The sequence below is a fragment of the Anomaloglossus baeobatrachus genome, unplaced genomic scaffold, assembly GCF_048569485.1.
Source record: "Anomaloglossus baeobatrachus isolate aAnoBae1 unplaced genomic scaffold, aAnoBae1.hap1 Scaffold_4150, whole genome shotgun sequence".
NCBI lineage: Eukaryota > Metazoa > Chordata > Amphibia > Anura > Aromobatidae > Anomaloglossus > Anomaloglossus baeobatrachus.
This window is the reverse complement of record NW_027443486.1, coordinates 1-24987: the sequence shown is the minus strand read 5'-3', so window position 1 is coordinate 24987 and position 24987 is coordinate 1. Positions and strand designations below refer to the sequence as shown.

The 24987-nt window shown below is 48.6% G+C and overlaps 12 non-coding genes and 2 pseudogenes across 12 annotated transcripts; all 14 read left to right on the top strand.

Annotated features, from left to right (window-relative positions):
• The first annotated feature begins 255 nt into the window (after positions 1-255).
• Positions 256-446, top strand: LOC142278001 (U2 spliceosomal RNA). Its single transcript, XR_012741074.1, has one exon. It is a non-coding gene; the product is annotated as a U2 spliceosomal RNA (small nuclear RNA).
• Positions 447-1830: 1384 nt separating this feature from the next.
• On the top strand, positions 1831-2021 carry LOC142278000 (U2 spliceosomal RNA). Its single transcript, XR_012741073.1, has one exon. It is a non-coding gene; the product is annotated as a U2 spliceosomal RNA (small nuclear RNA).
• A 1390-nt stretch (positions 2022-3411) lies between these two features.
• Positions 3412-3516, top strand: LOC142278014 (U2 spliceosomal RNA; annotated as a pseudogene).
• A 5429-nt stretch (positions 3517-8945) lies between these two features.
• On the top strand, positions 8946-9148 carry LOC142278011 (U2 spliceosomal RNA; annotated as a pseudogene).
• Positions 9149-10538: 1390 nt separating this feature from the next.
• On the top strand, positions 10539-10729 carry LOC142277999 (U2 spliceosomal RNA). Its single transcript, XR_012741072.1, has one exon. It is a non-coding gene; the product is annotated as a U2 spliceosomal RNA (small nuclear RNA).
• A 1390-nt stretch (positions 10730-12119) lies between these two features.
• Positions 12120-12310, top strand: LOC142277998 (U2 spliceosomal RNA). The gene has a single exon (XR_012741071.1). It is a non-coding gene; the product is annotated as a U2 spliceosomal RNA (small nuclear RNA).
• A 1387-nt stretch (positions 12311-13697) lies between these two features.
• LOC142277997 (U2 spliceosomal RNA) lies at positions 13698-13888 on the top strand. The gene has a single exon (XR_012741070.1). It is a non-coding gene; the product is annotated as a U2 spliceosomal RNA (small nuclear RNA).
• A 1387-nt stretch (positions 13889-15275) lies between these two features.
• On the top strand, positions 15276-15466 carry LOC142277996 (U2 spliceosomal RNA). The gene has a single exon (XR_012741069.1). It is a non-coding gene; the product is annotated as a U2 spliceosomal RNA (small nuclear RNA).
• Positions 15467-16853: 1387 nt separating this feature from the next.
• On the top strand, positions 16854-17044 carry LOC142278020 (U2 spliceosomal RNA). The gene has a single exon (XR_012741085.1). It is a non-coding gene; the product is annotated as a U2 spliceosomal RNA (small nuclear RNA).
• Positions 17045-18431: 1387 nt separating this feature from the next.
• LOC142278019 (U2 spliceosomal RNA) lies at positions 18432-18622 on the top strand. The gene has a single exon (XR_012741084.1). It is a non-coding gene; the product is annotated as a U2 spliceosomal RNA (small nuclear RNA).
• Positions 18623-20009: 1387 nt separating this feature from the next.
• LOC142278018 (U2 spliceosomal RNA) lies at positions 20010-20200 on the top strand. Its single transcript, XR_012741083.1, has one exon. It is a non-coding gene; the product is annotated as a U2 spliceosomal RNA (small nuclear RNA).
• Positions 20201-21587: 1387 nt separating this feature from the next.
• LOC142278007 (U2 spliceosomal RNA) lies at positions 21588-21778 on the top strand. The gene has a single exon (XR_012741079.1). It is a non-coding gene; the product is annotated as a U2 spliceosomal RNA (small nuclear RNA).
• Positions 21779-23165: 1387 nt separating this feature from the next.
• On the top strand, positions 23166-23356 carry LOC142277994 (U2 spliceosomal RNA). The gene has a single exon (XR_012741068.1). It is a non-coding gene; the product is annotated as a U2 spliceosomal RNA (small nuclear RNA).
• Positions 23357-24743: 1387 nt separating this feature from the next.
• LOC142278010 (U2 spliceosomal RNA) lies at positions 24744-24935 on the top strand. The gene has a single exon (XR_012741082.1). It is a non-coding gene; the product is annotated as a U2 spliceosomal RNA (small nuclear RNA).
• Positions 24936-24987: the final 52 nt, after the last annotated feature.

Sequence of the window (24987 nt, the reverse complement as noted above, 5' to 3'; positions counted from 1 at the left end):
AATTGGAAAGACTGCAAGGGGGAGGGGAGTTGCTTGCGCCCTAAAGGAGGAGTTATTCAGATTCATTGCAGTGGGCGGCGGCTGCAAAACGCACCATTCTTCTTGTTTTGGCTCTGCAAAGCAGCCTTTTCAAGGGTTGGCTTGGGTGACAAAATGTCTTGTGTAGGCGTGGGTTTGTCTCCCTCTCGCTCTCTCTCCCTAAGATGTGTCCGGCATAGGCCAGGGTGCCACTCGAGGCCCAAACCAATTCTGGTTATCGCTTCTCGGCCTTTTGGCTAAGATCAAGTGTAGTATCTGTTCTTATCAGTTTAATATCTGATACGTCCCCTATCTGGGGACCATATATTAAATGGATTTTTAGAACAGGGAGATGGAAAAAGAGCTTGCTCTGTCCACTCCACGCATTGACCTGGTATTGCAGTACCTCCAGGAACGGTGCACCCCTTCTTAACCCAGTTTCCAAAAGCAGAACTCAATTCACCTGATTCATATTAGCCCGATTTAATGAATTGGAAGAAAGCATACGTCTTCATATGCACCTCAATTTGGCCCATTCACTTTTCACACTTCCTCCTTTTGTTTTTTATCTTTCACACTTTTGACTTTCTTTATTCATCCAAATAGCAAACTCACTCAACCTGACCAACTCGGCTATGTCCCCGTGCTGCAGTTCTCTGTCTTATCTAGATCATTTGCAATTGAATGGAATAGATCCCTTTTGGACAAAGTGGATTCACCTGCTGCTGCAGTGACCACAGGTGTGATAACATCTAGAATTGGCATCTGGTGCGATCTCTCCGCTTCCACTCCAAAGAAAGTTACCTGTTTATTCCTATCATGCATTGGTTTTTGGGGTTTTCTTTGAGTAATGATGATCTCTTTAGTAGTCTGTTGGCGCCCTCTCCTGGAGGAATAGTTTGCTTGCTCTTGGACATTCTAAAAGAGAGGTCATGATAGACATTGAGCTTCTGAGCTCAATTGGGGACAGTCATGGGTGATGAATGTTTGCAACCTACTGCGAAGCCTCATACCGCAATATAAGGAACGTCAAATACTAAGAAAGGGCGGCCTATGAAAGAATTACTACTTTCAATAAGTACACTTAAACGGCTAATTGGGAATAGAAAAACTGTAAAAAGCCCTCTGAGAAAGCCCCCCTCTAACCTTTGATAGTAAGCTTTTCTGTAGTCTGCCTGTTGATGTATTTTCCGTTTGAACTGTGCACAACATGAAGAGACGGAACACTGGCGGCTTGTCACAATGCCCCCCGATGACATCACAATAGCGCTGCTGCCTAGAAAACAAGCTGCGCAGAAGAAGTTGTTCTTTGGGTGGGAGGGTGGGCTAGTGGAAGGAGGGGGCAATCTCTTTTTTTCCCGGGTGGTAGGGGGATGACAGGAGAAGGGAAGCGGGTGGTGAGAAAGGTACAGAGGGCAGGGTTTGGGGGCTGGGAAGGAAAGGGAAAAGATTAGGGTTTGGGGATGATGAAAGGGCTTTCTACGGGTAAGGATGGCAAAGGGTGGCAGTGACGGAAAGTCAGGCAACCTGTCCTGTCCGTCTTTTTGTATCGTGAATTGGAAAGACTGCAAGGGGGAGGGGAGTTGCTTGCGCCCTAAAGGAGGAGTTATTCAGATTCATTGCAGTGGGGGGCGGCGGCTGCAAAACGCACCATTCTTCTTGTTTTGGCTCTGCAAAGCAGCCTTTTCAAGGGTTGGCTTGGGTGACAAAATGTCTTGTGTAGGCGTGGGTTTGTCTCCCTCTCGCTCTCTCTCCCTAAGATGTGTCCGGCATAGGCCAGGGTGCCACTCGAGGCCCAAACCAATTCTGGTTATCGCTTCTCGGCCTTTTGGCTAAGATCAAGTGTAGTATCTGTTCTTATCAGTTTAATATCTGATACGTCCCCTATCTGGGGACCATATATTAAATGGATTTTTAGAACAGGGAGATGGAAAAAGAGCTTGCTCTGTCCACTCCACGCATTGACCTGGTATTGCAGTACCTCCAGGAACGGTGCACCCCTTCTTAACCCAGTTTCCAAAAGCAGAACTCAATTCACCTGATTCATATTAGCCCGATTTAATGAATTGGAAGAAAGCATACGTCTTCATATGCACCTCAATTTGGCCCATTCACTTTTCACACTTCCTCCTTTTGTTTTTTATCTTTCACACTTTTGACTTTCTTTATTCATCCAAATAGCAAACTCATCACCACTCAACCTGACCAACTCGGCTATGTCCCCGTGCTGCAGTTCTCTGTCTTATCTAGATCATTTGCAATTGAATGGAATAGATCCCTTTTGGACAAAGTGGATTCACCTGCTGCTGCAGTGACCACAGGTGTGATAACATCTAGAATTGGCATCTGGTGCGATCTCTCCGCTTCCACTCCAAAGAAAGTTACCTGTTTATTCCTATCATGCATTGGTTTTTGGGGTTTTCTTTGAGTAATGATGATCTCTTTAGTAGTCTGTTGGCGCCCTCTCCTGGAGGAATAGTTTGCTTGCTCTTGGACATTCTAAAAGAGAGGTCATGATAGACATTGAGCTTCTGAGCTCAATTGGGGACAGTCATGGGTGATGAATGTTTGCAACCTACTGCGAAGCCTCATACCGCAATATAAGGAACGTCAAATACTAAGAAAGGGCGGCCTATGAAAGAATTACTACTTTCAATAAGTACACTTAAACGGCTAATTGGGAATAGAAAAACTGTAAAAAGCCCTCTGAGAAAGCCCCCCTCTAACCTTTGATAGTAAGCTTTTCTGTAGTCTGCCTGTTGATGTATTTTCCGTTTGAACTGTGCACAACATGAAGAGACGGAACACTGGCGGCTTGTCACAATGCCCCCCGATGACATCACAATAGCGCTGCTGCCTAGAAAACAAGCTGCGCAGAAGAAGTTGTTCTTTGGGTGGGAGGGTGGGCTAGTGGAAGGAGGGGGCAATCTCTTTTTTTCCCGGGTGGTAGGGGGATGACAGGAGAAGGGAAGCGGGTGGTGAGAAAGGTACAGAGGGCAGGGTTTGGGGGCTGGGAAGGAAAGGGAAAAGATTAGGGTTTGGGGATGATGAAAGGGCTTTCTACGGGTAAGGATGGCAAAGGGTGGCAGTGACGGAAAGTCAGGCAACCTGTCCTGTCCGTCTTTTTGTATCGTGAATTGGAAAGACTGCAAGGGGGAGGGGAGTTGCTTGCGCCCTAAAGGAGGAGTTATTCAGATTCATTGCAGTGGGGGGCGGCGGCTGCAAAACGCACCATTCTTCTTGTTTTGGCTCTGCAAAGCAGCCTTTTCAAGGGTTGGCTTGGGTGACAAAATGTCTTGTGTAGGCGTGGGTTTGTCTCCCTCTCGCTCTCTCTCCCTAAGATGTGTCCGGCATAGGCCAGGGTGCCACTCGAGGCCCAAACCAATTCTGGTTATCGCTTCTCGGCCTTTTGGCTAAGATCAAGTGTAGTATCTGTTCTTATCAGAACAAACTGAGCTAGCTACACTTGACGAGATACGATCAGGGAGACGAGCTCCAAAGCCCAGCCGAGACCGGAAGAGGGAGATCGGACGGAAGAAGAGCTTGGCAGAAAGAAGCAAGAAGACGAAGGCTCGGAGAAGACTTGGGGAGACCAGAGGAACTTCGAGGAGGAACACAGCGGGAGAAGACACCCGGAGAAGAATCCAAGATCCAGCTCCGGGAACTCAAGCAGGAACCAGCCATGGCAAGCAAGCCAGAGAAGGCAGCCAAGAAGGCTCAGGACCCAGGGACCTCCAGGAAGGCTCATCCAGAGGCTTCTTCGGCCCAAGAGGCCCCTACCTCCGACGCCAGCCAGCCGGAGGGAGCCCGGACGCCGCCTGAAAAGGCTCCAACCCTGGAGCCTTGGATGCGGCAGACGGTCGCCCTGAAGCTAAAGGCGGTGGATGGTAGGTTGCCGGACATGTCCAGCGACGTGTTCTGCAAGAAGATGATTCTGGATCAGGGCTTCTCCAGGGCGGAAACCCTGAGTGTCCAGACCTTCATGACTGGCATTTTTCTGGTAACCTTTGCCACGGTGAATGCCTGCAGGAGATACTGGGAGGCGATGAACGCAGCGATGCCGGACTCCCCTTTTCATTCCTTTTTAGGATCCTGTCCTATACAGAGGGATGAGAAGAGGATCACGGTCTCCATGCGGAACCCGCACACCCCAGGAAGAGACATCTCCACGTTCCTGGGACGTCTCTGCACAGTGGTGAGGGAGCCATCCCACATCCTTAACGGCAACGGATTCTGGACGGGTAAGTGGTCAGTAACCGTTCGACTCTACAGGGAACCAGCATCCGAGGATGGTCTCCAGCACCTGCCCCCGACATTCTCTCTGGGAAACTCCTTTGGTCTCATCTACTACCCGGACATGCCACACAACTGCAGGAAATGTGGCGGGAAAGGGCATTCGATGAAGACCTGCAAGGAGGACGCCTGCAGGGTTTGCCGGGTGACAGGACACAGCTCCAAGGACTGCCCAAAGAAGAAGACTTGCAACCTATGTGGACAGGCGGACCACCTTTACAAGGACTGCCCACAGCGGGAGAAATCCTGGGCAAGGGTTGCCGCGGCGACCCAGTATCGGGTAATCACAGCTTCGTCGACCAAGGCAGCTACGACCAAGGCCACAGAGGCCAAGGACAAGGCGGCCAAGAACCCGGCGACCGTGGCTCCAGCCGATGCCCCAGCAGCCACGGAGTCCAGGGAAAAGAAGGGTAAGAAAACTGTTGCCCCCTCCCTGGTCCCCCCCCCTGTCACCCCTGTCCAAACCCCTCCCCCCCCCGGCCAACCCTACTGAGGATTCCACTACCTCCACCTCATTTCCCTACTCCTCAGTTGGTCTCCTCACCCCCCCCCCAAAGCCCACTCTCCCTCCCCAGACCATGAGAGCAGAGGGCCTCAGCACTCTTGCACTTTTCACCGAGGAGGATTTTCCAGCTCTTGTCTCCTCAGGTACAGGCCAAAGGAAAAGGAAGGTGGAAGATAGTCCTGTCGCAGAACCTTCCAAGCTGTTCATTGTGGACCCCAATCCACCCCAGGAAGAGGAGGATGGCCTCCTCCCAGAACCGGACGTGTTGGAGCAGATGGTGGAGTCCCTTGTGGCCGAAGAAGAAATGGAGGAGTCGGAAGCCACTGAGGCACCATCCCTGCTTGATCAGCTAGCAGAAGAGGGTCTGCTGGAGATACCCTTACCAGCAGGTGCCAAAGAGGAAGAACCGCCCGACCGGAGTGGTAACTAAGGCACACCGCCTGCTCTAACTTTCTCTTTCCTCCAATGACTGCTAACATTAACATCTTTTCCATTAATGTTAGGAGCATCAGAGACAAGTTCCGACGTCAGACAATTTTTACGTTCCTTAACACTCAGTCTAGTGATGTATTTTTCCTGCAGGAATGCTCCCTTCCCTCCTCTAGGTCCTTCAACCATCTGGCCAGGGAGTGGACCCATGGCCCATCCTACTGGTCTGGCGGGGGCGACTGTAGGTCCGCGGGGGTCGCCGTGCTGATCAGGGGAAGCGCCTTCACATTGGACTCTGTTCAGGAAATCGTCTGCGGCAGGTTACTGCTCGTGGATGGCACCTGGGCGGGAGAACCTGTCAGGTTCATCAATGTGTATGCTTCTCCTGTGAAGAGCGATCGACTGGAGCTCCTCCAAGCCCTGCGCCCTCAGCTCGCTACCGCCAGGACGGTAGTGATGGCCGGGGATTTCAACTGCCCGATTGAGGAGGATGGACGCAGTTCTGGAACGGCTGCCAAGTTGGACGTCACATCCAAACTGCTCATTGAGATGGTGACCGAAGCCTCTCTTGTGGACGTTGTTGGCTCCATCGGACACGGATCCGTGAACTATTCATGGTGCCGATCCGATGGCTCGCTGCGTTCCAGGATTGACTTTGTGTTTACCTCTCGGGCGGTTGGGCGGAGTGGGCACTCGATGGTCCCCTGCTTCTTCTCTGACCACAGAGCCATTCACTTTCAAGGTGTGCTGGGCCATGGCTTCCCCATCGGCCCGGGCTCCTGGAAGCTGAACTGCTCTCTGCTGGAAAAGGGTGAGATTCTGGAGGAGCTTAGAGCTGCCTACTCCACGTGGCGGGCCTACAAGGCGGGCTTCCAGTCTGTTTCTGACTGGTGGGAATACGTTAAACTCGAGTTCCGTTTCTTCTTTCAGGCAAAGAGTCAACAACAGGCGTGCCTGAAGAGGAGGGACTTCAGGAGACTCCAGCGTGAGCTGCGTTCCCTGCAGGACCTTCTTCGATGCGGCTGGGACGTGAGAGAGGAGCTGGAGGAGACTAAGAGGAGCCTGAAAAGGCACTTCGAGGAGGAGTCCGAGCGAATTGTCTTCCGTTCCAAAGTGGAGAACCTGGAGAAGGGTGAGAAATGTAACTCGTTCTTTTTCAGGAAACTCCACGCCGGTCACACGCCCATGAATGAACTACGAGACGAGAGTGGAAACATGCGACGCGGGAAAGAGAACGTGATGAAGGTCGTCAGCGACTTCTACAGCGAACTCTACGCCCGCAAGACTACTGACCCCGAGGCCGCCGATAAGTTCCTGTCAGGTATCACTAACCATCTTGACCCTGCAGACGCGGCGGCCATGGATGTTCCTCTGACGGTGGACGAGCTGCTCTCGGCCGCCAAATCCTTTAGTTCTGGCAGGACACCGGGCAGTGACGGCCTCCCAGCAGAGCTCTATGTAGCGCTGGGAGACCTAATCTGTCCGGACCTGTTAGGGCTGTATGAGGAGATGGTGGTGGAGGGCAGAATGCCTCCATCTCTGAGGGAAGGAATGGTCACGATCCTGTACAAGCGTAAAGGAGAGAGGTGCGACCTGAAGAATTGGCGTCCCATCACCCTTCTGAACGTCGACTACAAGATCCTGGCCAAGACGATGGCAACGAGATTGAAGACTGTTATCGGACGGATCATCCACCCGGATCAGACCTGCGGCATCCCCGGACGTCGCATCGCAGACAGCCTGGCTCTCATGCGGGACACGGTCGAGTACATCAAAGCCCGCCGGGTGCACGCAGCCCTGATCTCGTTGGATCAGGAAAAGGCCTTCGACCGTGTTTCCCATGAGTTCCTGGGCAAAGCTCTGCACAGGTTAGGTTTGGGTAACATGTTTTGCTTGTATGTCCAACTAATGTATTTTGATATTCACAGCTCGGTGTTGGTAAACGGCTGGAAGACTGACCCCTTCCCGGTCCTCTCAGGGGTCAGACAAGGCTGTCCTCTGTCACCTCTTCTTTTTGTTTGTGTTATAGAACTCTTTGCAGAGGCTATCCGGCGGAATGGAGAGATCAGAGGGATCACCGCACCAGGACCAGAACGCTTCGAGGTCAAGTGCTCGCTCTACATGGACGACGTGACCGTCTTCTGCGCGGACCGGCGCTCAGTCGACACCCTCGTCCAGACCTGTGAGACCTTCGGACGGGCTTCGGGAGCCAAAGTCAACTGCGGGAAGTCGGAAGCCATGCTCTTCGGGGACTGGCAGCCGGCCTCTTCCGCCCCCTTCCCTTTCAGCATCCAGCCGGATTTCATCAAGGTTCTTGGAGTCTGGTTCGGGAAGGAAGGAGCAGCCCTCAAGTCCTGGGAGGAACGCTTGACCAAGATCACCCAACGGATCGGTCTGTGGAGCCTCAGACGCCTCACCTGTGAGGGCAAAGCACTGGTCCTGCGTAACGAGGTACTGCCCGTGCTGCAGTACACGGCCCAGGCCTGGCCCCCCCTTGCCACCGTGTGCAGGGCCATTACCAGGACGGTGTTTCGTTTTGTCTGGGGATCCAAGATGGACAGAGTAAAGCGGAGCATCATGTACAAGGATCCTCGCAAGGGTGGGAAGGGCGTACCCGATATCCCCACCCTCCTGCGATCCTCCTTCGTATGTGACTGCGTTCGCCGAACTCTGCGAGTCAAGAGAGGTTCCGCGGGTGGGTCCATGTCTCGCTTCTTCCTGCTCCCCCTTTGGAGACGGTTAGGCTGGGACAAGTGGGACAGCTCCTTCCCCTACAACTGGACGGCGCCATGGTTCTACGGAGACGTGGTTCGGTTTGTGAGGGAACACCAACTGGAGGGACTCAAGCCTGATTTGTGGAAGCCAAAGACTATCCACAAACTCATCAGAGCCAAGGACGAAATGGAGAACATTCCAGGACTTCATCACGACACACTGGAGACTGTTTGGACAAACGTGTCATCGGCTGGATTGACCAACGGGCACAAGGACTTGTCATGGATGGCGATACAGGGCGGACTGCCCGTCCGGTCATTCATGCACGCCCGGAACCTGTGCAAAACCCGGTACTGCCCAAGGTGCCCCTTCGTGGAGGAAACATCGCTGCACGCCTTTTGGGACTGCCGTTTCGCACAGCGCCTGTTGGTTGCCCTGGAGGATGACCTGAGGTACTCCGTCCCCAGAGGGAGCCTATCGTACCATTCCGTACTTTATGGACTCTTCCCTGGGACTCACACCGTTGGAGCCATCCAGGAGGCTTGGCGCCTTATGAACTGCTTTAAGGACGCTATTTGGGTCGCCAGGAACCGGCTCATCTTGAAGAGGGAGAGGATGTCTATCCAGGATTGCCGCAGGCTGATCCACAGCCTGCTCAGAGACTATTCCATCATGGACAGTCCGGACGACAGCGCCGAGGAGGAGGTTTAGACCTCTTCCATGCCCCCTCCCTCCTTTTCCCGTTATGTGCGTCTTTCAATAAAGCTTCGGGCCTGTGATTTCCCCACCCTATCCCCCTTTTCCCCTACCCCCATCCCCCAATCGCCGGTTCGTCGTTATTTATGGTCTAACTTTTTCTTTCAGCTTGAGTGTTATGGATAAGCATAGGAGTGTGATGTATAGTTTAGTGCGTCGTACTCTATGGCTATGTAAGAAGGATTGTATAGTTCTGTGTGTACGGGGCTGCGGCACTGTACACGGTTTGTTACCTTTTTGTGAGTAGTGCATGATAATAAAGATGCTGTTAAATCAAAATCTGTTCTTATCAGTTTAATATCTGATACGTCCCCTATCTGGGGACCATATATTAAATGGATTTTTAGAACAGGGAGATGGAAAAAGAGCTTGCTCTGTCCACTCCACGCATTGACCTGGTATTGCAGTACCTCCAGGAACGGTGCACCCCTTCTTAACCCAGTTTCCAAAAGCAGAACTCAATTCACCTGATTCATATTAGCCCGATTTAATGAATTGGAAGAAAGCATACGTCTTCATATGCACCTCAATTTGGCCCATTCACTTTTCACACTTCCTCCTTTTGTTTTTTATCTTTCACACTTTTGACTTTCTTTATTCATCCAAATAGCAAACTCATCACCACTCAACCTGACCAACTCGGCTATGTCCCCGTGCTGCAGTTCTCTGTCTTATCTAGATCATTTGCAATTGAATGGAATAGATCCCTTTTGGACAAAGTGGATTCACCTGCTGCTGCAGTGACCACAGGTGTGATAACATCTAGAATTGGCATCTGGTGCGATCTCTCCGCTTCCACTCCAAAGAAAGTTACCTGTTTATTCCTATCATGCATTGGTTTTTGGGGTTTTCTTTGAGTAATGATGATCTCTTTAGTAGTCTGTTGGCGCCCTCTCCTGGAGGAATAGTTTGCTTGCTCTTGGACATTCTAAAAGAGAGGTCATGATAGACATTGAGCTTCTGAGCTCAATTGGGGACAGTCATGGGTGATGAATGTTTGCAACCTACTGCGAAGCCTCATACCGCAATATAAGGAACGTCAAATACTAAGAAAGGGCGGCCTATGAAAGAATTACTACTTTCAATAAGTACACTTAAACGGCTAATTGGGAATAGAAAAACTGTAAAAAGCCCTCTGAGAAAGCCCCCCTCTAACCTTTGATAGTAAGCTTTTCTGTAGTCTGCCTGTTGATGTATTTTCCGTTTGAACTGTGCACAACATGAAGAGACGGAACACTGGCGGCTTGTCACAATGCCCCCCGATGACATCACAATAGCGCTGCTGCCTAGAAAACAAGCTGCGCAGAAGAAGTTGTTCTTTGGGTGGGAGGGTGGGCTAGTGGAAGGAGGGGGCAATCTCTTTTTTTCCCGGGTGGTAGGGGGATGACAGGAGAAGGGAAGCGGGTGGTGAGAAAGGTACAGAGGGCAGGGTTTGGGGGCTGGGAAGGAAAGGGAAAAGATTAGGGTTTGGGGATGATGAAAGGGCTTTCTACGGGTAAGGATGGCAAAGGGTGGCAGTGACGGAAAGTCAGGCAACCTGTCCTGTCCGTCTTTTTGTATCGTGAATTGGAAAGACTGCAAGGGGGAGGGGAGTTGCTTGCGCCCTAAAGGAGGAGTTATTCAGATTCATTGCAGTGGGGGGCGGCGGCTGCAAAACGCACCATTCTTCTTGTTTTGGCTCTGCAAAGCAGCCTTTTCAAGGGTTGGCTTGGGTGACAAAATGTCTTGTGTAGGCGTGGGTTTGTCTCCCTCTCGCTCTCTCTCCCTAAGATGTGTCCGGCATAGGCCAGGGTGCCACTCGAGGCCCAAACCAATTCTGGTTATCGCTTCTCGGCCTTTTGGCTAAGATCAAGTGTAGTATCTGTTCTTATCAGTTTAATATCTGATACGTCCCCTATCTGGGGACCATATATTAAATGGATTTTTAGAACAGGGAGATGGAAAAAGAGCTTGCTCTGTCCACTCCACGCATTGACCTGGTATTGCAGTACCTCCAGGAACGGTGCACCCCTTCTTAACCCAGTTTCCAAAAGCAGAACTCAATTCACCTGATTCATATTAGCCCGATTTAATGAATTGGAAGAAAGCATACGTCTTCATATGCACCTCAATTTGGCCCATTCACTTTTCACACTTCCTCCTTTTGTTTTTTATCTTTCACACTTTTGACTTTCTTTATTCATCCAAATAGCAAACTCATCACCACTCAACCTGACCAACTCGGCTATGTCCCCGTGCTGCAGTTCTCTGTCTTATCTAGATCATTTGCAATTGAATGGAATAGATCCCTTTTGGACAAAGTGGATTCACCTGCTGCTGCAGTGACCACAGGTGTGATAACATCTAGAATTGGCATCTGGTGCGATCTCTCCGCTTCCACTCCAAAGAAAGTTACCTGTTTATTCCTATCATGCATTGGTTTTTGGGGTTTTCTTTGAGTAATGATGATCTCTTTAGTAGTCTGTTGGCGCCCTCTCCTGGAGGAATAGTTTGCTTGCTCTTGGACATTCTAAAAGAGAGGTCATGATAGACATTGAGCTTCTGAGCTCAATTGGGGACAGTCATGGGTGATGAATGTTTGCAACCTACTGCGAAGCCTCATACCGCAATATAAGGAACGTCAAATACTAAGAAAGGGCGGCCTATGAAAGAATTACTACTTTCAATAAGTACACTTAAACGGCTAATTGGGAATAGAAAAACTGTAAAAAGCCCTCTGAGAAAGCCCCCCTCTAACCTTTGATAGTAAGCTTTTCTGTAGTCTGCCTGTTGATGTATTTTCCGTTTGAACTGTGCACAACATGAAGAGACGGAACACTGGCGGCTTGTCACAATGCCCCCCGATGACATCACAATAGCGCTGCTGCCTAGAAAACAAGCTGCGCAGAAGAAGTTGTTCTTTGGGTGGGAGGGTGGGCTAGTGGAAGGAGGGGGCAATCTCTTTTTTTCCCGGGTGGTAGGGGGATGACAGGAGAAGGGAAGCGGGTGGTGAGAAAGGTACAGAGGGCAGGGTTTGGGGGCTGGGAAGGAAAGGGAAAAGATTAGGGTTTGGGGATGATGAAAGGGCTTTCTACGGGTAAGGATGGCAAAGGGTGGCAGTGACGGAAAGTCAGGCAACCTGTCCTGTCCGTCTTTTTGTATCGTGAATTGGAAAGACTGCAAGGGGGAGGGGAGTTGCTTGCGCCCTAAAGGAGGAGTTATTCAGATTCATTGCAGTGGGGGGCGGCGGCTGCAAAACGCACCATTCTTCTTGTTTTGGCTCTGCAAAGCAGCCTTTTCAAGGGTTGGCTTGGGTGACAAAATGTCTTGTGTAGGCGTGGGTTTGTCTCCCTCTCGCTCTCTCTCCCTAAGATGTGTCCGGCATAGGCCAGGGTGCCACTCGAGGCCCAAACCAATTCTGGTTATCGCTTCTCGGCCTTTTGGCTAAGATCAAGTGTAGTATCTGTTCTTATCAGTTTAATATCTGATACGTCCCCTATCTGGGGACCATATATTAAATGGATTTTTAGAACAGGGAGATGGAAAAAGAGCTTGCTCTGTCCACTCCACGCATTGACCTGGTATTGCAGTACCTCCAGGAACGGTGCACCCCTTCTTAACCCAGTTTCCAAAAGCAGAACTCAATTCACCTGATTCATATTAGCCCGATTTAATGAATTGGAAGAAAGCATACGTCTTCATATGCACCTCAATTTGGCCCATTCACTTTTCACACTTCCTCCTTTTGTTTTTTATCTTTCACACTTTTGACTTTCTTTATTCATCCAAATAGCAAACTCATCACCACTCAACCTGACCAACTCGGCTATGTCCCCGTGCTGCAGTTCTCTGTCTTATCTAGATCATTTGCAATTGAATGGAATAGATCCCTTTTGGACAAAGTGGATTCACCTGCTGCTGCAGTGACCACAGGTGTGATAACATCTAGAATTGGCATCTGGTGCGATCTCTCCGCTTCCACTCCAAAGAAAGTTACCTGTTTATTCCTATCATGCATTGGTTTTTGGGGTTTTCTTTGAGTAATGATGATCTCTTTAGTAGTCTGTTGGCGCCCTCTCCTGGAGGAATAGTTTGCTTGCTCTTGGACATTCTAAAAGAGAGGTCATGATAGACATTGAGCTTCTGAGCTCAATTGGGGACAGTCATGGGTGATGAATGTTTGCAACCTACTGCGAAGCCTCATACCGCAATATAAGGAACGTCAAATACTAAGAAAGGGCGGCCTATGAAAGAATTACTACTTTCAATAAGTACACTTAAACGGCTAATTGGGAATAGAAAAACTGTAAAAAGCCCTCTGAGAAAGCCCCCCTCTAACCTTTGATAGTAAGCTTTTCTGTAGTCTGCCTGTTGATGTATTTTCCGTTTGAACTGTGCACAACATGAAGAGACGGAACACTGGCGGCTTGTCACAATGCCCCCCGATGACATCACAATAGCGCTGCTGCCTAGAAAACAAGCTGCGCAGAAGAAGTTGTTCTTTGGGTGGGAGGGTGGGCTAGTGGAAGGAGGGGGCAATCTCTTTTTTTCCCGGGTGGTAGGGGGATGACAGGAGAAGGGAAGCGGGTGGTGAGAAAGGTACAGAGGGCAGGGTTTGGGGGCTGGGAAGGAAAGGGAAAAGATTAGGGTTTGGGGATGATGAAAGGGCTTTCTACGGGTAAGGATGGCAAAGGGTGGCAGTGACGGAAAGTCAGGCAACCTGTCCTGTCCGTCTTTTTGTATCGTGAATTGGAAAGACTGCAAGGGGGAGGGGAGTTGCTTGCGCCCTAAAGGAGGAGTTATTCAGATTCATTGCAGTGGGCGGCGGCTGCAAAACGCACCATTCTTCTTGTTTTGGCTCTGCAAAGCAGCCTTTTCAAGGGTTGGCTTGGGTGACAAAATGTCTTGTGTAGGCGTGGGTTTGTCTCCCTCTCGCTCTCTCTCCCTAAGATGTGTCCGGCATAGGCCAGGGTGCCACTCGAGGCCCAAACCAATTCTGGTTATCGCTTCTCGGCCTTTTGGCTAAGATCAAGTGTAGTATCTGTTCTTATCAGTTTAATATCTGATACGTCCCCTATCTGGGGACCATATATTAAATGGATTTTTAGAACAGGGAGATGGAAAAAGAGCTTGCTCTGTCCACTCCACGCATTGACCTGGTATTGCAGTACCTCCAGGAACGGTGCACCCCTTCTTAACCCAGTTTCCAAAAGCAGAACTCAATTCACCTGATTCATATTAGCCCGATTTAATGAATTGGAAGAAAGCATACGTCTTCATATGCACCTCAATTTGGCCCATTCACTTTTCACACTTCCTCCTTTTGTTTTTTATCTTTCACACTTTTGACTTTCTTTATTCATCCAAATAGCAAACTCATCACCACTCAACCTGACCAACTCGGCTATGTCCCCGTGCTGCAGTTCTCTGTCTTATCTAGATCATTTGCAATTGAATGGAATAGATCCCTTTTGGACAAAGTGGATTCACCTGCTGCTGCAGTGACCACAGGTGTGATAACATCTAGAATTGGCATCTGGTGCGATCTCTCCGCTTCCACTCCAAAGAAAGTTACCTGTTTATTCCTATCATGCATTGGTTTTTGGGGTTTTCTTTGAGTAATGATGATCTCTTTAGTAGTCTGTTGGCGCCCTCTCCTGGAGGAATAGTTTGCTTGCTCTTGGACATTCTAAAAGAGAGGTCATGATAGACATTGAGCTTCTGAGCTCAATTGGGGACAGTCATGGGTGATGAATGTTTGCAACCTACTGCGAAGCCTCATACCGCAATATAAGGAACGTCAAATACTAAGAAAGGGCGGCCTATGAAAGAATTACTACTTTCAATAAGTACACTTAAACGGCTAATTGGGAATAGAAAAACTGTAAAAAGCCCTCTGAGAAAGCCCCCCTCTAACCTTTGATAGTAAGCTTTTCTGTAGTCTGCCTGTTGATGTATTTTCCGTTTGAACTGTGCACAACATGAAGAGACGGAACACTGGCGGCTTGTCACAATGCCCCCCGATGACATCACAATAGCGCTGCTGCCTAGAAAACAAGCTGCGCAGAAGAAGTTGTTCTTTGGGTGGGAGGGTGGGCTAGTGGAAGGAGGGGGCAATCTCTTTTTTTCCCGGGTGGTAGGGGGATGACAGGAGAAGGGAAGCGGGTGGTGAGAAAGGTACAGAGGGCAGGGTTTGGGGGCTGGGAAGGAAAGGGAAAAGATTAGGGTTTGGGGATGATGAAAGGGCTTTCTACGGGTAAGGATGGCAAAGGGTGGCAGTGACGGAAAGTCAGGCAACCTGTCCTGTCCGTCTTTTTGTATCGTGAATTGGAAAGACTGCAAGGGGGAGGGGAGTTGCTTGCGCCCTAAAGGAGGAGTTATTCAGATTCATTGCAGTGGGCGGCGGCTGCAAAACGCACCATTCTTCTTGTTTTGGCTCTGCAAAGCAGCCTTTTCAAGGGTTGGCTTGGGTGACAAAATGTCTTGTGTAGGCGTGGGTTTGTCTCCCTCTCGCTCTCTCTCCCTAAGATGTGTCCGGCATAGGCCAGGGTGCCACTCGAGGCCCAAACCAATTCTGGTTATCGCTTCTCGGCCTTTTGGCTAAGATCAAGTGTAGTATCTGTTCTTATCAGTTTAATATCTGATACGTCCCCTATCTGGGGACCATATATTAAATGGATTTTTAGAACAGGGAGATGGAAAAAGAGCTTGCTCTGTCCACTCCACGCATTGACCTGGTATTGCAGTACCTCCAGGAACGGTGCACCCCTTCTTAACCCAGTTTCCAAAAGCAGAACTCAATTCACCTGATTCATATTAGCCCGATTTAATGAATTGGAAGAAAGCATACGTCTTCATATGCACCTCAATTTGGCCCATTCACTTTTCACACTTCCTCCTTTTGTTTTTTATCTTTCACACTTTTGACTTTCTTTATTCATCCAAATAGCAAACTCATCACCACTCAACCTGACCAACTCGGCTATGTCCCCGTGCTGCAGTTCTCTGTCTTATCTAGATCATTTGCAATTGAATGGAATAGATCCCTTTTGGACAAAGTGGATTCACCTGCTGCTGCAGTGACCACAGGTGTGATAACATCTAGAATTGGCATCTGGTGCGATCTCTCCGCTTCCACTCCAAAGAAAGTTACCTGTTTATTCCTATCATGCATTGGTTTTTGGGGTTTTCTTTGAGTAATGATGATCTCTTTAGTAGTCTGTTGGCGCCCTCTCCTGGAGGAATAGTTTGCTTGCTCTTGGACATTCTAAAAGAGAGGTCATGATAGACATTGAGCTTCTGAGCTCAATTGGGGACAGTCATGGGTGATGAATGTTTGCAACCTACTGCGAAGCCTCATACCGCAATATAAGGAACGTCAAATACTAAGAAAGGGCGGCCTATGAAAGAATTACTACTTTCAATAAGTACACTTAAACGGCTAATTGGGAATAGAAAAACTGTAAAAAGCCCTCTGAGAAAGCCCCCCTCTAACCTTTGATAGTAAGCTTTTCTGTAGTCTGCCTGTTGATGTATTTTCCGTTTGAACTGTGCACAACATGAAGAGACGGAACACTGGCGGCTTGTCACAATGCCCCCCGATGACATCACAATAGCGCTGCTGCCTAGAAAACAAGCTGCGCAGAAGAAGTTGTTCTTTGGGTGGGAGGGTGGGCTAGTGGAAGGAGGGGGCAATCTCTTTTTTTCCCGGGTGGTAGGGGGATGACAGGAGAAGGGAAGCGGGTGGTGAGAAAGGTACAGAGGGCAGGGTTTGGGGGCTGGGAAGGAAAGGGAAAAGATTAGGGTTTGGGGATGATGAAAGGGCTTTCTACGGGTAAGGATGGCAAAGGGTGGCAGTGACGGAAAGTCAGGCAACCTGTCCTGTCCGTCTTTTTGTATCGTGAATTGGAAAGACTGCAAGGGGGAGGGGAGTTGCTTGCGCCCTAAAGGAGGAGTTATTCAGATTCATTGCAGTGGGCGGCGGCTGCAAAACGCACCATTCTTCTTGTTTTGGCTCTGCAAAGCAGCCTTTTCAAGGGTTGGCTTGGGTGACAAAATGTCTTGTGTAGGCGTGGGTTTGTCTCCCTCTCGCTCTCTCTCCCTAAGATGTGTCCGGCATAGGCCAGGGTGCCACTCGAGGCCCAAACCAATTCTGGTTATCGCTTCTCGGCCTTTTGGCTAAGATCAAGTGTAGTATCTGTTCTTATCAGTTTAATATCTGATACGTCCCCTATCTGGGGACCATATATTAAATGGATTTTTAGAACAGGGAGATGGAAAAAGAGCTTGCTCTGTCCACTCCACGCATTGACCTGGTATTGCAGTACCTCCAGGAACGGTGCACCCCTTCTTAACCCAGTTTCCAAAAGCAGAACTCAATTCACCTGATTCATATTAGCCCGATTTAATGAATTGGAAGAAAGCATACGTCTTCATATGCACCTCAATTTGGCCCATTCACTTTTCACACTTCCTCCTTTTGTTTTTTATCTTTCACACTTTTGACTTTCTTTATTCATCCAAATAGCAAACTCATCACCACTCAACCTGACCAACTCGGCTATGTCCCCGTGCTGCAGTTCTCTGTCTTATCTAGATCATTTGCAATTGAATGGAATAGATCCCTTTTGGACAAAGTGGATTCACCTGCTGCTGCAGTGACCACAGGTGTGATAACATCTAGAATTGGCATCTGGTGCGATCTCTCCGCTTCCACTCCAAAGAAAGTTACCTGTTTATTCCTATCATGCATTGGTTTTTGGGGTTTTCTTTGAGTAATGATGATCTCTTTAGTAGTCTGTTGGCGCCCTCTCCTGGAGGAATAGTTTGCTTGCTCTTGGACATTCTAAAAGAGAGGTCATGATAGACATTGAGCTTCTGAGCTCAATTGGGGACAGTCATGGGTGATGAATGTTTGCAACCTACTGCGAAGCCTCATACCGCAATATAAGGAACGTCAAATACTAAGAAAGGGCGGCCTATGAAAGAATTACTACTTTCAATAAGTACACTTAAACGGCTAATTGGGAATAGAAAAACTGTAAAAAGCCCTCTGAGAAAGCCCCCCTCTAACCTTTGATAGTAAGCTTTTCTGTAGTCTGCCTGTTGATGTATTTTCCGTTTGAACTGTGCACAACATGAAGAGACGGAACACTGGCGGCTTGTCACAATGCCCCCCGATGACATCACAATAGCGCTGCTGCCTAGAAAACAAGCTGCGCAGAAGAAGTTGTTCTTTGGGTGGGAGGGTGGGCTAGTGGAAGGAGGGGGCAATCTCTTTTTTTCCCGGGTGGTAGGGGGATGACAGGAGAAGGGAAGCGGGTGGTGAGAAAGGTACAGAGGGCAGGGTTTGGGGGCTGGGAAGGAAAGGGAAAAGATTAGGGTTTGGGGATGATGAAAGGGCTTTCTACGGGTAAGGATGGCAAAGGGTGGCAGTGACGGAAAGTCAGGCAACCTGTCCTGTCCGTCTTTTTGTATCGTGAATTGGAAAGACTGCAAGGGGGAGGGGAGTTGCTTGCGCCCTAAAGGAGGAGTTATTCAGATTCATTGCAGTGGGCGGCGGCTGCAAAACGCACCATTCTTCTTGTTTTGGCTCTGCAAAGCAGCCTTTTCAAGGGTTGGCTTGGGTGACAAAATGTCTTGTGTAGGCGTGGGTTTGTCTCCCTCTCGCTCTCTCTCCCTAAGATGTGTCCGGCATAGGCCAGGGTGCCACTCGAGGCCCAAACCAATTCTGGTTATCGCTTCTCGGCCTTTTGGCTAAGATCAAGTGTAGTATCTGTTCTTATCAGTTTAATATCTGATACGTCCCCTATCTGGGGACCATATATTAAATGGATTTTTAGAACAGGGAGATGGAAAAAGAGCTTGCTCTGTCCACTCCACGCATTGACCTGGTATTGCAGTACCTCCAGGAACGGTGCACCCCTTCTTAACCCAGTTTCCAAAAGCAGAACTCAATTCACCTGATTCATATTAGCCCGATTTAATGAATTGGAAGAAAGCATACGTCTTCATATGCACCTCAATTTGGCCCATTCACTTTTCACACTTCCTCCTTTTGTTTTTTATCTTTCACACTTTTGACTTTCTTTATTCATCCAAATAGCAAACTCATCACCACTCAACCTGACCAACTCGGCTATGTCCCCGTGCTGCAGTTCTCTGTCTTATCTAGATCATTTGCAATTGAATGGAATAGATCCCTTTTGGACAAAGTGGATTCACCTGCTGCTGCAGTGACCACAGGTGTGATAACATCTAGAATTGGCATCTGGTGCGATCTCTCCGCTTCCACTCCAAAGAAAGTTACCTGTTTATTCCTATCATGCATTGGTTTTTGGGGTTTTCTTTGAGTAATGATGATCTCTTTAGTAGTCTGTTGGCGCCCTCTCCTGGAGGAATAGTTTGCTTGCTCTTGGACATTCTAAAAGAGAGGTCATGATAGACATTGAGCTTCTGAGCTCAATTGGGGACAGTCATGGGTGATGAATGTTTGCAACCTACTGCGAAGCCTCATACCGCAATATAAGGAACGTCAAATACTAAGAAAGGGCGGCCTATGAAAGAATTACTACTTTCAATAAGTACACTTAAACGGCTAATTGGGAATAGAAAAACTGTAAAAAGCCCTCTGAGAAAGCCCCCCTCTAACCTTTGATAGTAAGCTTTTCTGTAGTCTGCCTGTTGATGTATTTTCCGTTTGAACTGTGCACAACATGAAGAGACGGAACACTGGCGGCTTGTCACAATGCCCCCCGATGACATCACAATAGCGCTGCTGCCTAGAAAACAAGCTGCGCAGAAGAAGTTGTTCTTTGGGTGGGAGGGTGGGCTAGTGGAAGGAGGGGGCAATCTCTTTTTTTCCCGGGTGGTAGGGGGATGACAGGAGAAGGGAAGCGGGTGGTGAGAAAGGTACAGAGGGCAGGGTTTGGGGGCTGGGAAGGAAAGGGAAAAGATTAGGGTTTGGGGATGATGAAAGGGCTTTCTACGGGTAAGGATGGCAAAGGGTGGCAGTGACGGAAAGTCAGGCAACCTGTCCTGTCCGTCTTTTTGTATCGTGAATTGGAAAGACTGCAAGGGGGAGGGGAGTTGCTTGCGCCCTAAAGGAGGAGTTATTCAGATTCATTGCAGTGGGCGGCGGCTGCAAAACGCACCATTCTTCTTGTTTTGGCTCTGCAAAGCAGCCTTTTCAAGGGTTGGCTTGGGTGACAAAATGTCTTGTGTAGGCGTGGGTTTGTCTCCCTCTCGCTCTCTCTCCCTAAGATGTGTCCGGCATAGGCCAGGGTGCCACTCGAGGCCCAAACCAATTCTGGTTATCGCTTCTCGGCCTTTTGGCTAAGATCAAGTGTAGTATCTGTTCTTATCAGTTTAATATCTGATACGTCCCCTATCTGGGGACCATATATTAAATGGATTTTTAGAACAGGGAGATGGAAAAAGAGCTTGCTCTGTCCACTCCACGCATTGACCTGGTATTGCAGTACCTCCAGGAACGGTGCACCCCTTCTTAACCCAGTTTCCAAAAGCAGAACTCAATTCACCTGATTCATATTAGCCCGATTTAATGAATTGGAAGAAAGCATACGTCTTCATATGCACCTCAATTTGGCCCATTCACTTTTCACACTTCCTCCTTTTGTTTTTTATCTTTCACACTTTTGACTTTCTTTATTCATCCAAATAGCAAACTCATCACCACTCAACCTGACCAACTCGGCTATGTCCCCGTGCTGCAGTTCTCTGTCTTATCTAGATCATTTGCAATTGAATGGAATAGATCCCTTTTGGACAAAGTGGATTCACCTGCTGCTGCAGTGACCACAGGTGTGATAACATCTAGAATTGGCATCTGGTGCGATCTCTCCGCTTCCACTCCAAAGAAAGTTACCTGTTTATTCCTATCATGCATTGGTTTTTGGGGTTTTCTTTGAGTAATGATGATCTCTTTAGTAGTCTGTTGGCGCCCTCTCCTGGAGGAATAGTTTGCTTGCTCTTGGACATTCTAAAAGAGAGGTCATGATAGACATTGAGCTTCTGAGCTCAATTGGGGACAGTCATGGGTGATGAATGTTTGCAACCTACTGCGAAGCCTCATACCGCAATATAAGGAACGTCAAATACTAAGAAAGGGCGGCCTATGAAAGAATTACTACTTTCAATAAGTACACTTAAACGGCTAATTGGGAATAGAAAAACTGTAAAAAGCCCTCTGAGAAAGCCCCCCTCTAACCTTTGATAGTAAGCTTTTCTGTAGTCTGCCTGTTGATGTATTTTCCGTTTGAACTGTGCACAACATGAAGAGACGGAACACTGGCGGCTTGTCACAATGCCCCCCGATGACATCACAATAGCGCTGCTGCCTAGAAAACAAGCTGCGCAGAAGAAGTTGTTCTTTGGGTGGGAGGGTGGGCTAGTGGAAGGAGGGGGCAATCTCTTTTTTTCCCGGGTGGTAGGGGGATGACAGGAGAAGGGAAGCGGGTGGTGAGAAAGGTACAGAGGGCAGGGTTTGGGGGCTGGGAAGGAAAGGGAAAAGATTAGGGTTTGGGGATGATGAAAGGGCTTTCTACGGGTAAGGATGGCAAAGGGTGGCAGTGACGGAAAGTCAGGCAACCTGTCCTGTCCGTCTTTTTGTATCGTGAATTGGAAAGACTGCAAGGGGGAGGGGAGTTGCTTGCGCCCTAAAGGAGGAGTTATTCAGATTCATTGCAGTGGGCGGCGGCTGCAAAACGCACCATTCTTCTTGTTTTGGCTCTGCAAAGCAGCCTTTTCAAGGGTTGGCTTGGGTGACAAAATGTCTTGTGTAGGCGTGGGTTTGTCTCCCTCTCGCTCTCTCTCCCTAAGATGTGTCCGGCATAGGCCAGGGTGCCACTCGAGGCCCAAACCAATTCTGGTTATCGCTTCTCGGCCTTTTGGCTAAGATCAAGTGTAGTATCTGTTCTTATCAGTTTAATATCTGATACGTCCCCTATCTGGGGACCATATATTAAATGGATTTTTAGAACAGGGAGATGGAAAAAGAGCTTGCTCTGTCCACTCCACGCATTGACCTGGTATTGCAGTACCTCCAGGAACGGTGCACCCCTTCTTAACCCAGTTTCCAAAAGCAGAACTCAATTCACCTGATTCATATTAGCCCGATTTAATGAATTGGAAGAAAGCATACGTCTTCATATGCACCTCAATTTGGCCCATTCACTTTTCACACTTCCTCCTTTTGTTTTTTATCTTTCACACTTTTGACTTTCTTTATTCATCCAAATAGCAAACTCATCACCACTCAACCTGACCAACTCGGCTATGTCCCCGTGCTGCAGTTCTCTGTCTTATCTAGATCATTTGCAATTGAATGGAATAGATCCCTTTTGGACAAAGTGGATTCACCTGCTGCTGCAGTGACCACAGGTGTGATAACATCTAGAATTGGCATCTGGTGCGATCTCTCCGCTTCCACTCCAAAGAAAGTTACCTGTTTATTCCTATCATGCATTGGTTTTTGGGGTTTTCTTTGAGTAATGATGATCTCTTTAGTAGTCTGTTGGCGCCCTCTCCTGGAGGAATAGTTTGCTTGCTCTTGGACATTCTAAAAGAGAGGTCATGATAGACATTGAGCTTCTGAGCTCAATTGGGGACAGTCATGGGTGATGAATGTTTGCAACCTACTGCGAAGCCTCATACCGCAATATAAGGAACGTCAAATACTAAGAAAGGGCGGCCTATGAAAGAATTACTACTTTCAATAAGTACACTTAAACGGCTAATTGGGAATAGAAAAACTGTAAAAAGCCCTCTGAGAAAGCCCCCCTCTAACCTTTGATAGTAAGCTTTTCTGTAGTCTGCCTGTTGATGTATTTTCCGTTTGAACTGTGCACAACATGAAGAGACGGAACACTGGCGGCTTGTCACAATGCCCCCCGATGACATCACAATAGCGCTGCTGCCTAGAAAACAAGCTGCGCAGAAGAAGTTGTTCTTTGGGTGGGAGGGTGGGCTAGTGGAAGGAGGGGGCAATCTCTTTTTTTCCCGGGTGGTAGGGGGATGACAGGAGAAGGGAAGCGGGTGGTGAGAAAGGTACAGAGGGCAGGGTTTGGGGGCTGGGAAGGAAAGGGAAAAGATTAGGGTTTGGGGATGATGAAAGGGCTTTCTACGGGTAAGGATGGCAAAGGGTGGCAGTGACGGAAAGTCAGGCAACCTGTCCTGTCCGTCTTTTTGTATCGTGAATTGGAAAGACTGCAAGGGGGAGGGGAGTTGCTTGCGCCCTAAAGGAGGAGTTATTCAGATTCATTGCAGTGGGCGGCGGCTGCAAAACGCACCATTCTTCTTGTTTTGGCTCTGCAAAGCAGCCTTTTCAAGGGTTGGCTTGGGTGACAAAATGTCTTGTGTAGGCGTGGGTTTGTCTCCCTCTCGCTCTCTCTCCCTAAGATGTGTCCGGCATAGGCCAGGGTGCCACTCGAGGCCCAAACCAATTCTGGTTATCGCTTCTCGGCCTTTTGGCTAAGATCAAGTGTAGTATCTGTTCTTATCAGTTTAATATCTGATACGTCCCCTATCTGGGGACCATATATTAAATGGATTTTTAGAACAGGGAGATGGAAAAAGAGCTTGCTCTGTCCACTCCACGCATTGACCTGGTATTGCAGTACCTCCAGGAACGGTGCACCCCTTCTTAACCCAGTTTCCAAAAGCAGAACTCAATTCACCTGATTCATATTAGCCCGATTTAATGAATTGGAAGAAAGCATACGTCTTCATATGCACCTCAATTTGGCCCATTCACTTTTCACACTTCCTCCTTTTGTTTTTTATCTTTCACACTTTTGACTTTCTTTATTCATCCAAATAGCAAACTCATCACCACTCAACCTGACCAACTCGGCTATGTCCCCGTGCTGCAGTTCTCTGTCTTATCTAGATCATTTGCAATTGAATGGAATAGATCCCTTTTGGACAAAGTGGATTCACCTGCTGCTGCAGTGACCACAGGTGTGATAACATCTAGAATTGGCATCTGGTGCGATCTCTCCGCTTCCACTCCAAAGAAAGTTACCTGTTTATTCCTATCATGCATTGGTTTTTGGGGTTTTCTTTGAGTAATGATGATCTCTTTAGTAGTCTGTTGGCGCCCTCTCCTGGAGGAATAGTTTGCTTGCTCTTGGACATTCTAAAAGAGAGGTCATGATAGACATTGAGCTTCTGAGCTCAATTGGGGACAGTCATGGGTGATGAATGTTTGCAACCTACTGCGAAGCCTCATACCGCAATATAAGGAACGTCAAATACTAAGAAAGGGCGGCCTATGAAAGAATTACTACTTTCAATAAGTACACTTAAACGGCTAATTGGGAATAGAAAAACTGTAAAAAGCCCTCTGAGAAAGCCCCCCTCTAACCTTTGATAGTAAGCTTTTCTGTAGTCTGCCTGTTGATGTATTTTCCGTTTGAACTGTGCACAACATGAAGAGACGGAACACTGGCGGCTTGTCACAATGCCCCCCGATGACATCACAATAGCGCTGCTGCCTAGAAAACAAGCTGCGCAGAAGAAGTTGTTCTTTGGGTGGGAGGGTGGGCTAGTGGAAGGAGGGGGCAATCTCTTTTTTTCCCGGGTGGTAGGGGGATGACAGGAGAAGGGAAGCGGGTGGTGAGAAAGGTACAGAGGGCAGGGTTTGGGGGCTGGGAAGGAAAGGGAAAAGATTAGGGTTTGGGGATGATGAAAGGGCTTTCTACGGGTAAGGATGGCAAAGGGTGGCAGTGACGGAAAGTCAGGCAACCTGTCCTGTCCGTCTTTTTGTATCGTGAATTGGAAAGACTGCAAGGGGGAGGGGAGTTGCTTGCGCCCTAAAGGAGGAGTTATTCAGATTCATTGCAGTGGGCGGCGGCTGCAAAACGCACCATTCTTCTTGTTTTGGCTCTGCAAAGCAGCCTTTTCAAGGGTTGGCTTGGGTGACAAAATGTCTTGTGTAGGCGTGGGTTTGTCTCCCTCTCGCTCTCTCTCCCTAAGATGTGTCCGGCATAGGCCAGGGTGCCACTCGAGGCCCAAACCAATTCTGGTTATCGCTTCTCGGCCTTTTGGCTAAGAGTCAAGTGTAGTATCTGTTCTTATCAGTTTAATATCTGATACGTCCCCTATCTGGGGACCATATATTAAATGGATTTTTAGAACAGGGAGATGGAAAAAGAGCTTGCTCTGTCCACTCCACGCATTGACCTGGTATTGCAGTACCTCCAGGAACGGTGCACCCCTTCTTAACCCAGTTTCCAAAAGCAGAACTCAATTCACCTGATTCATATTAGCCC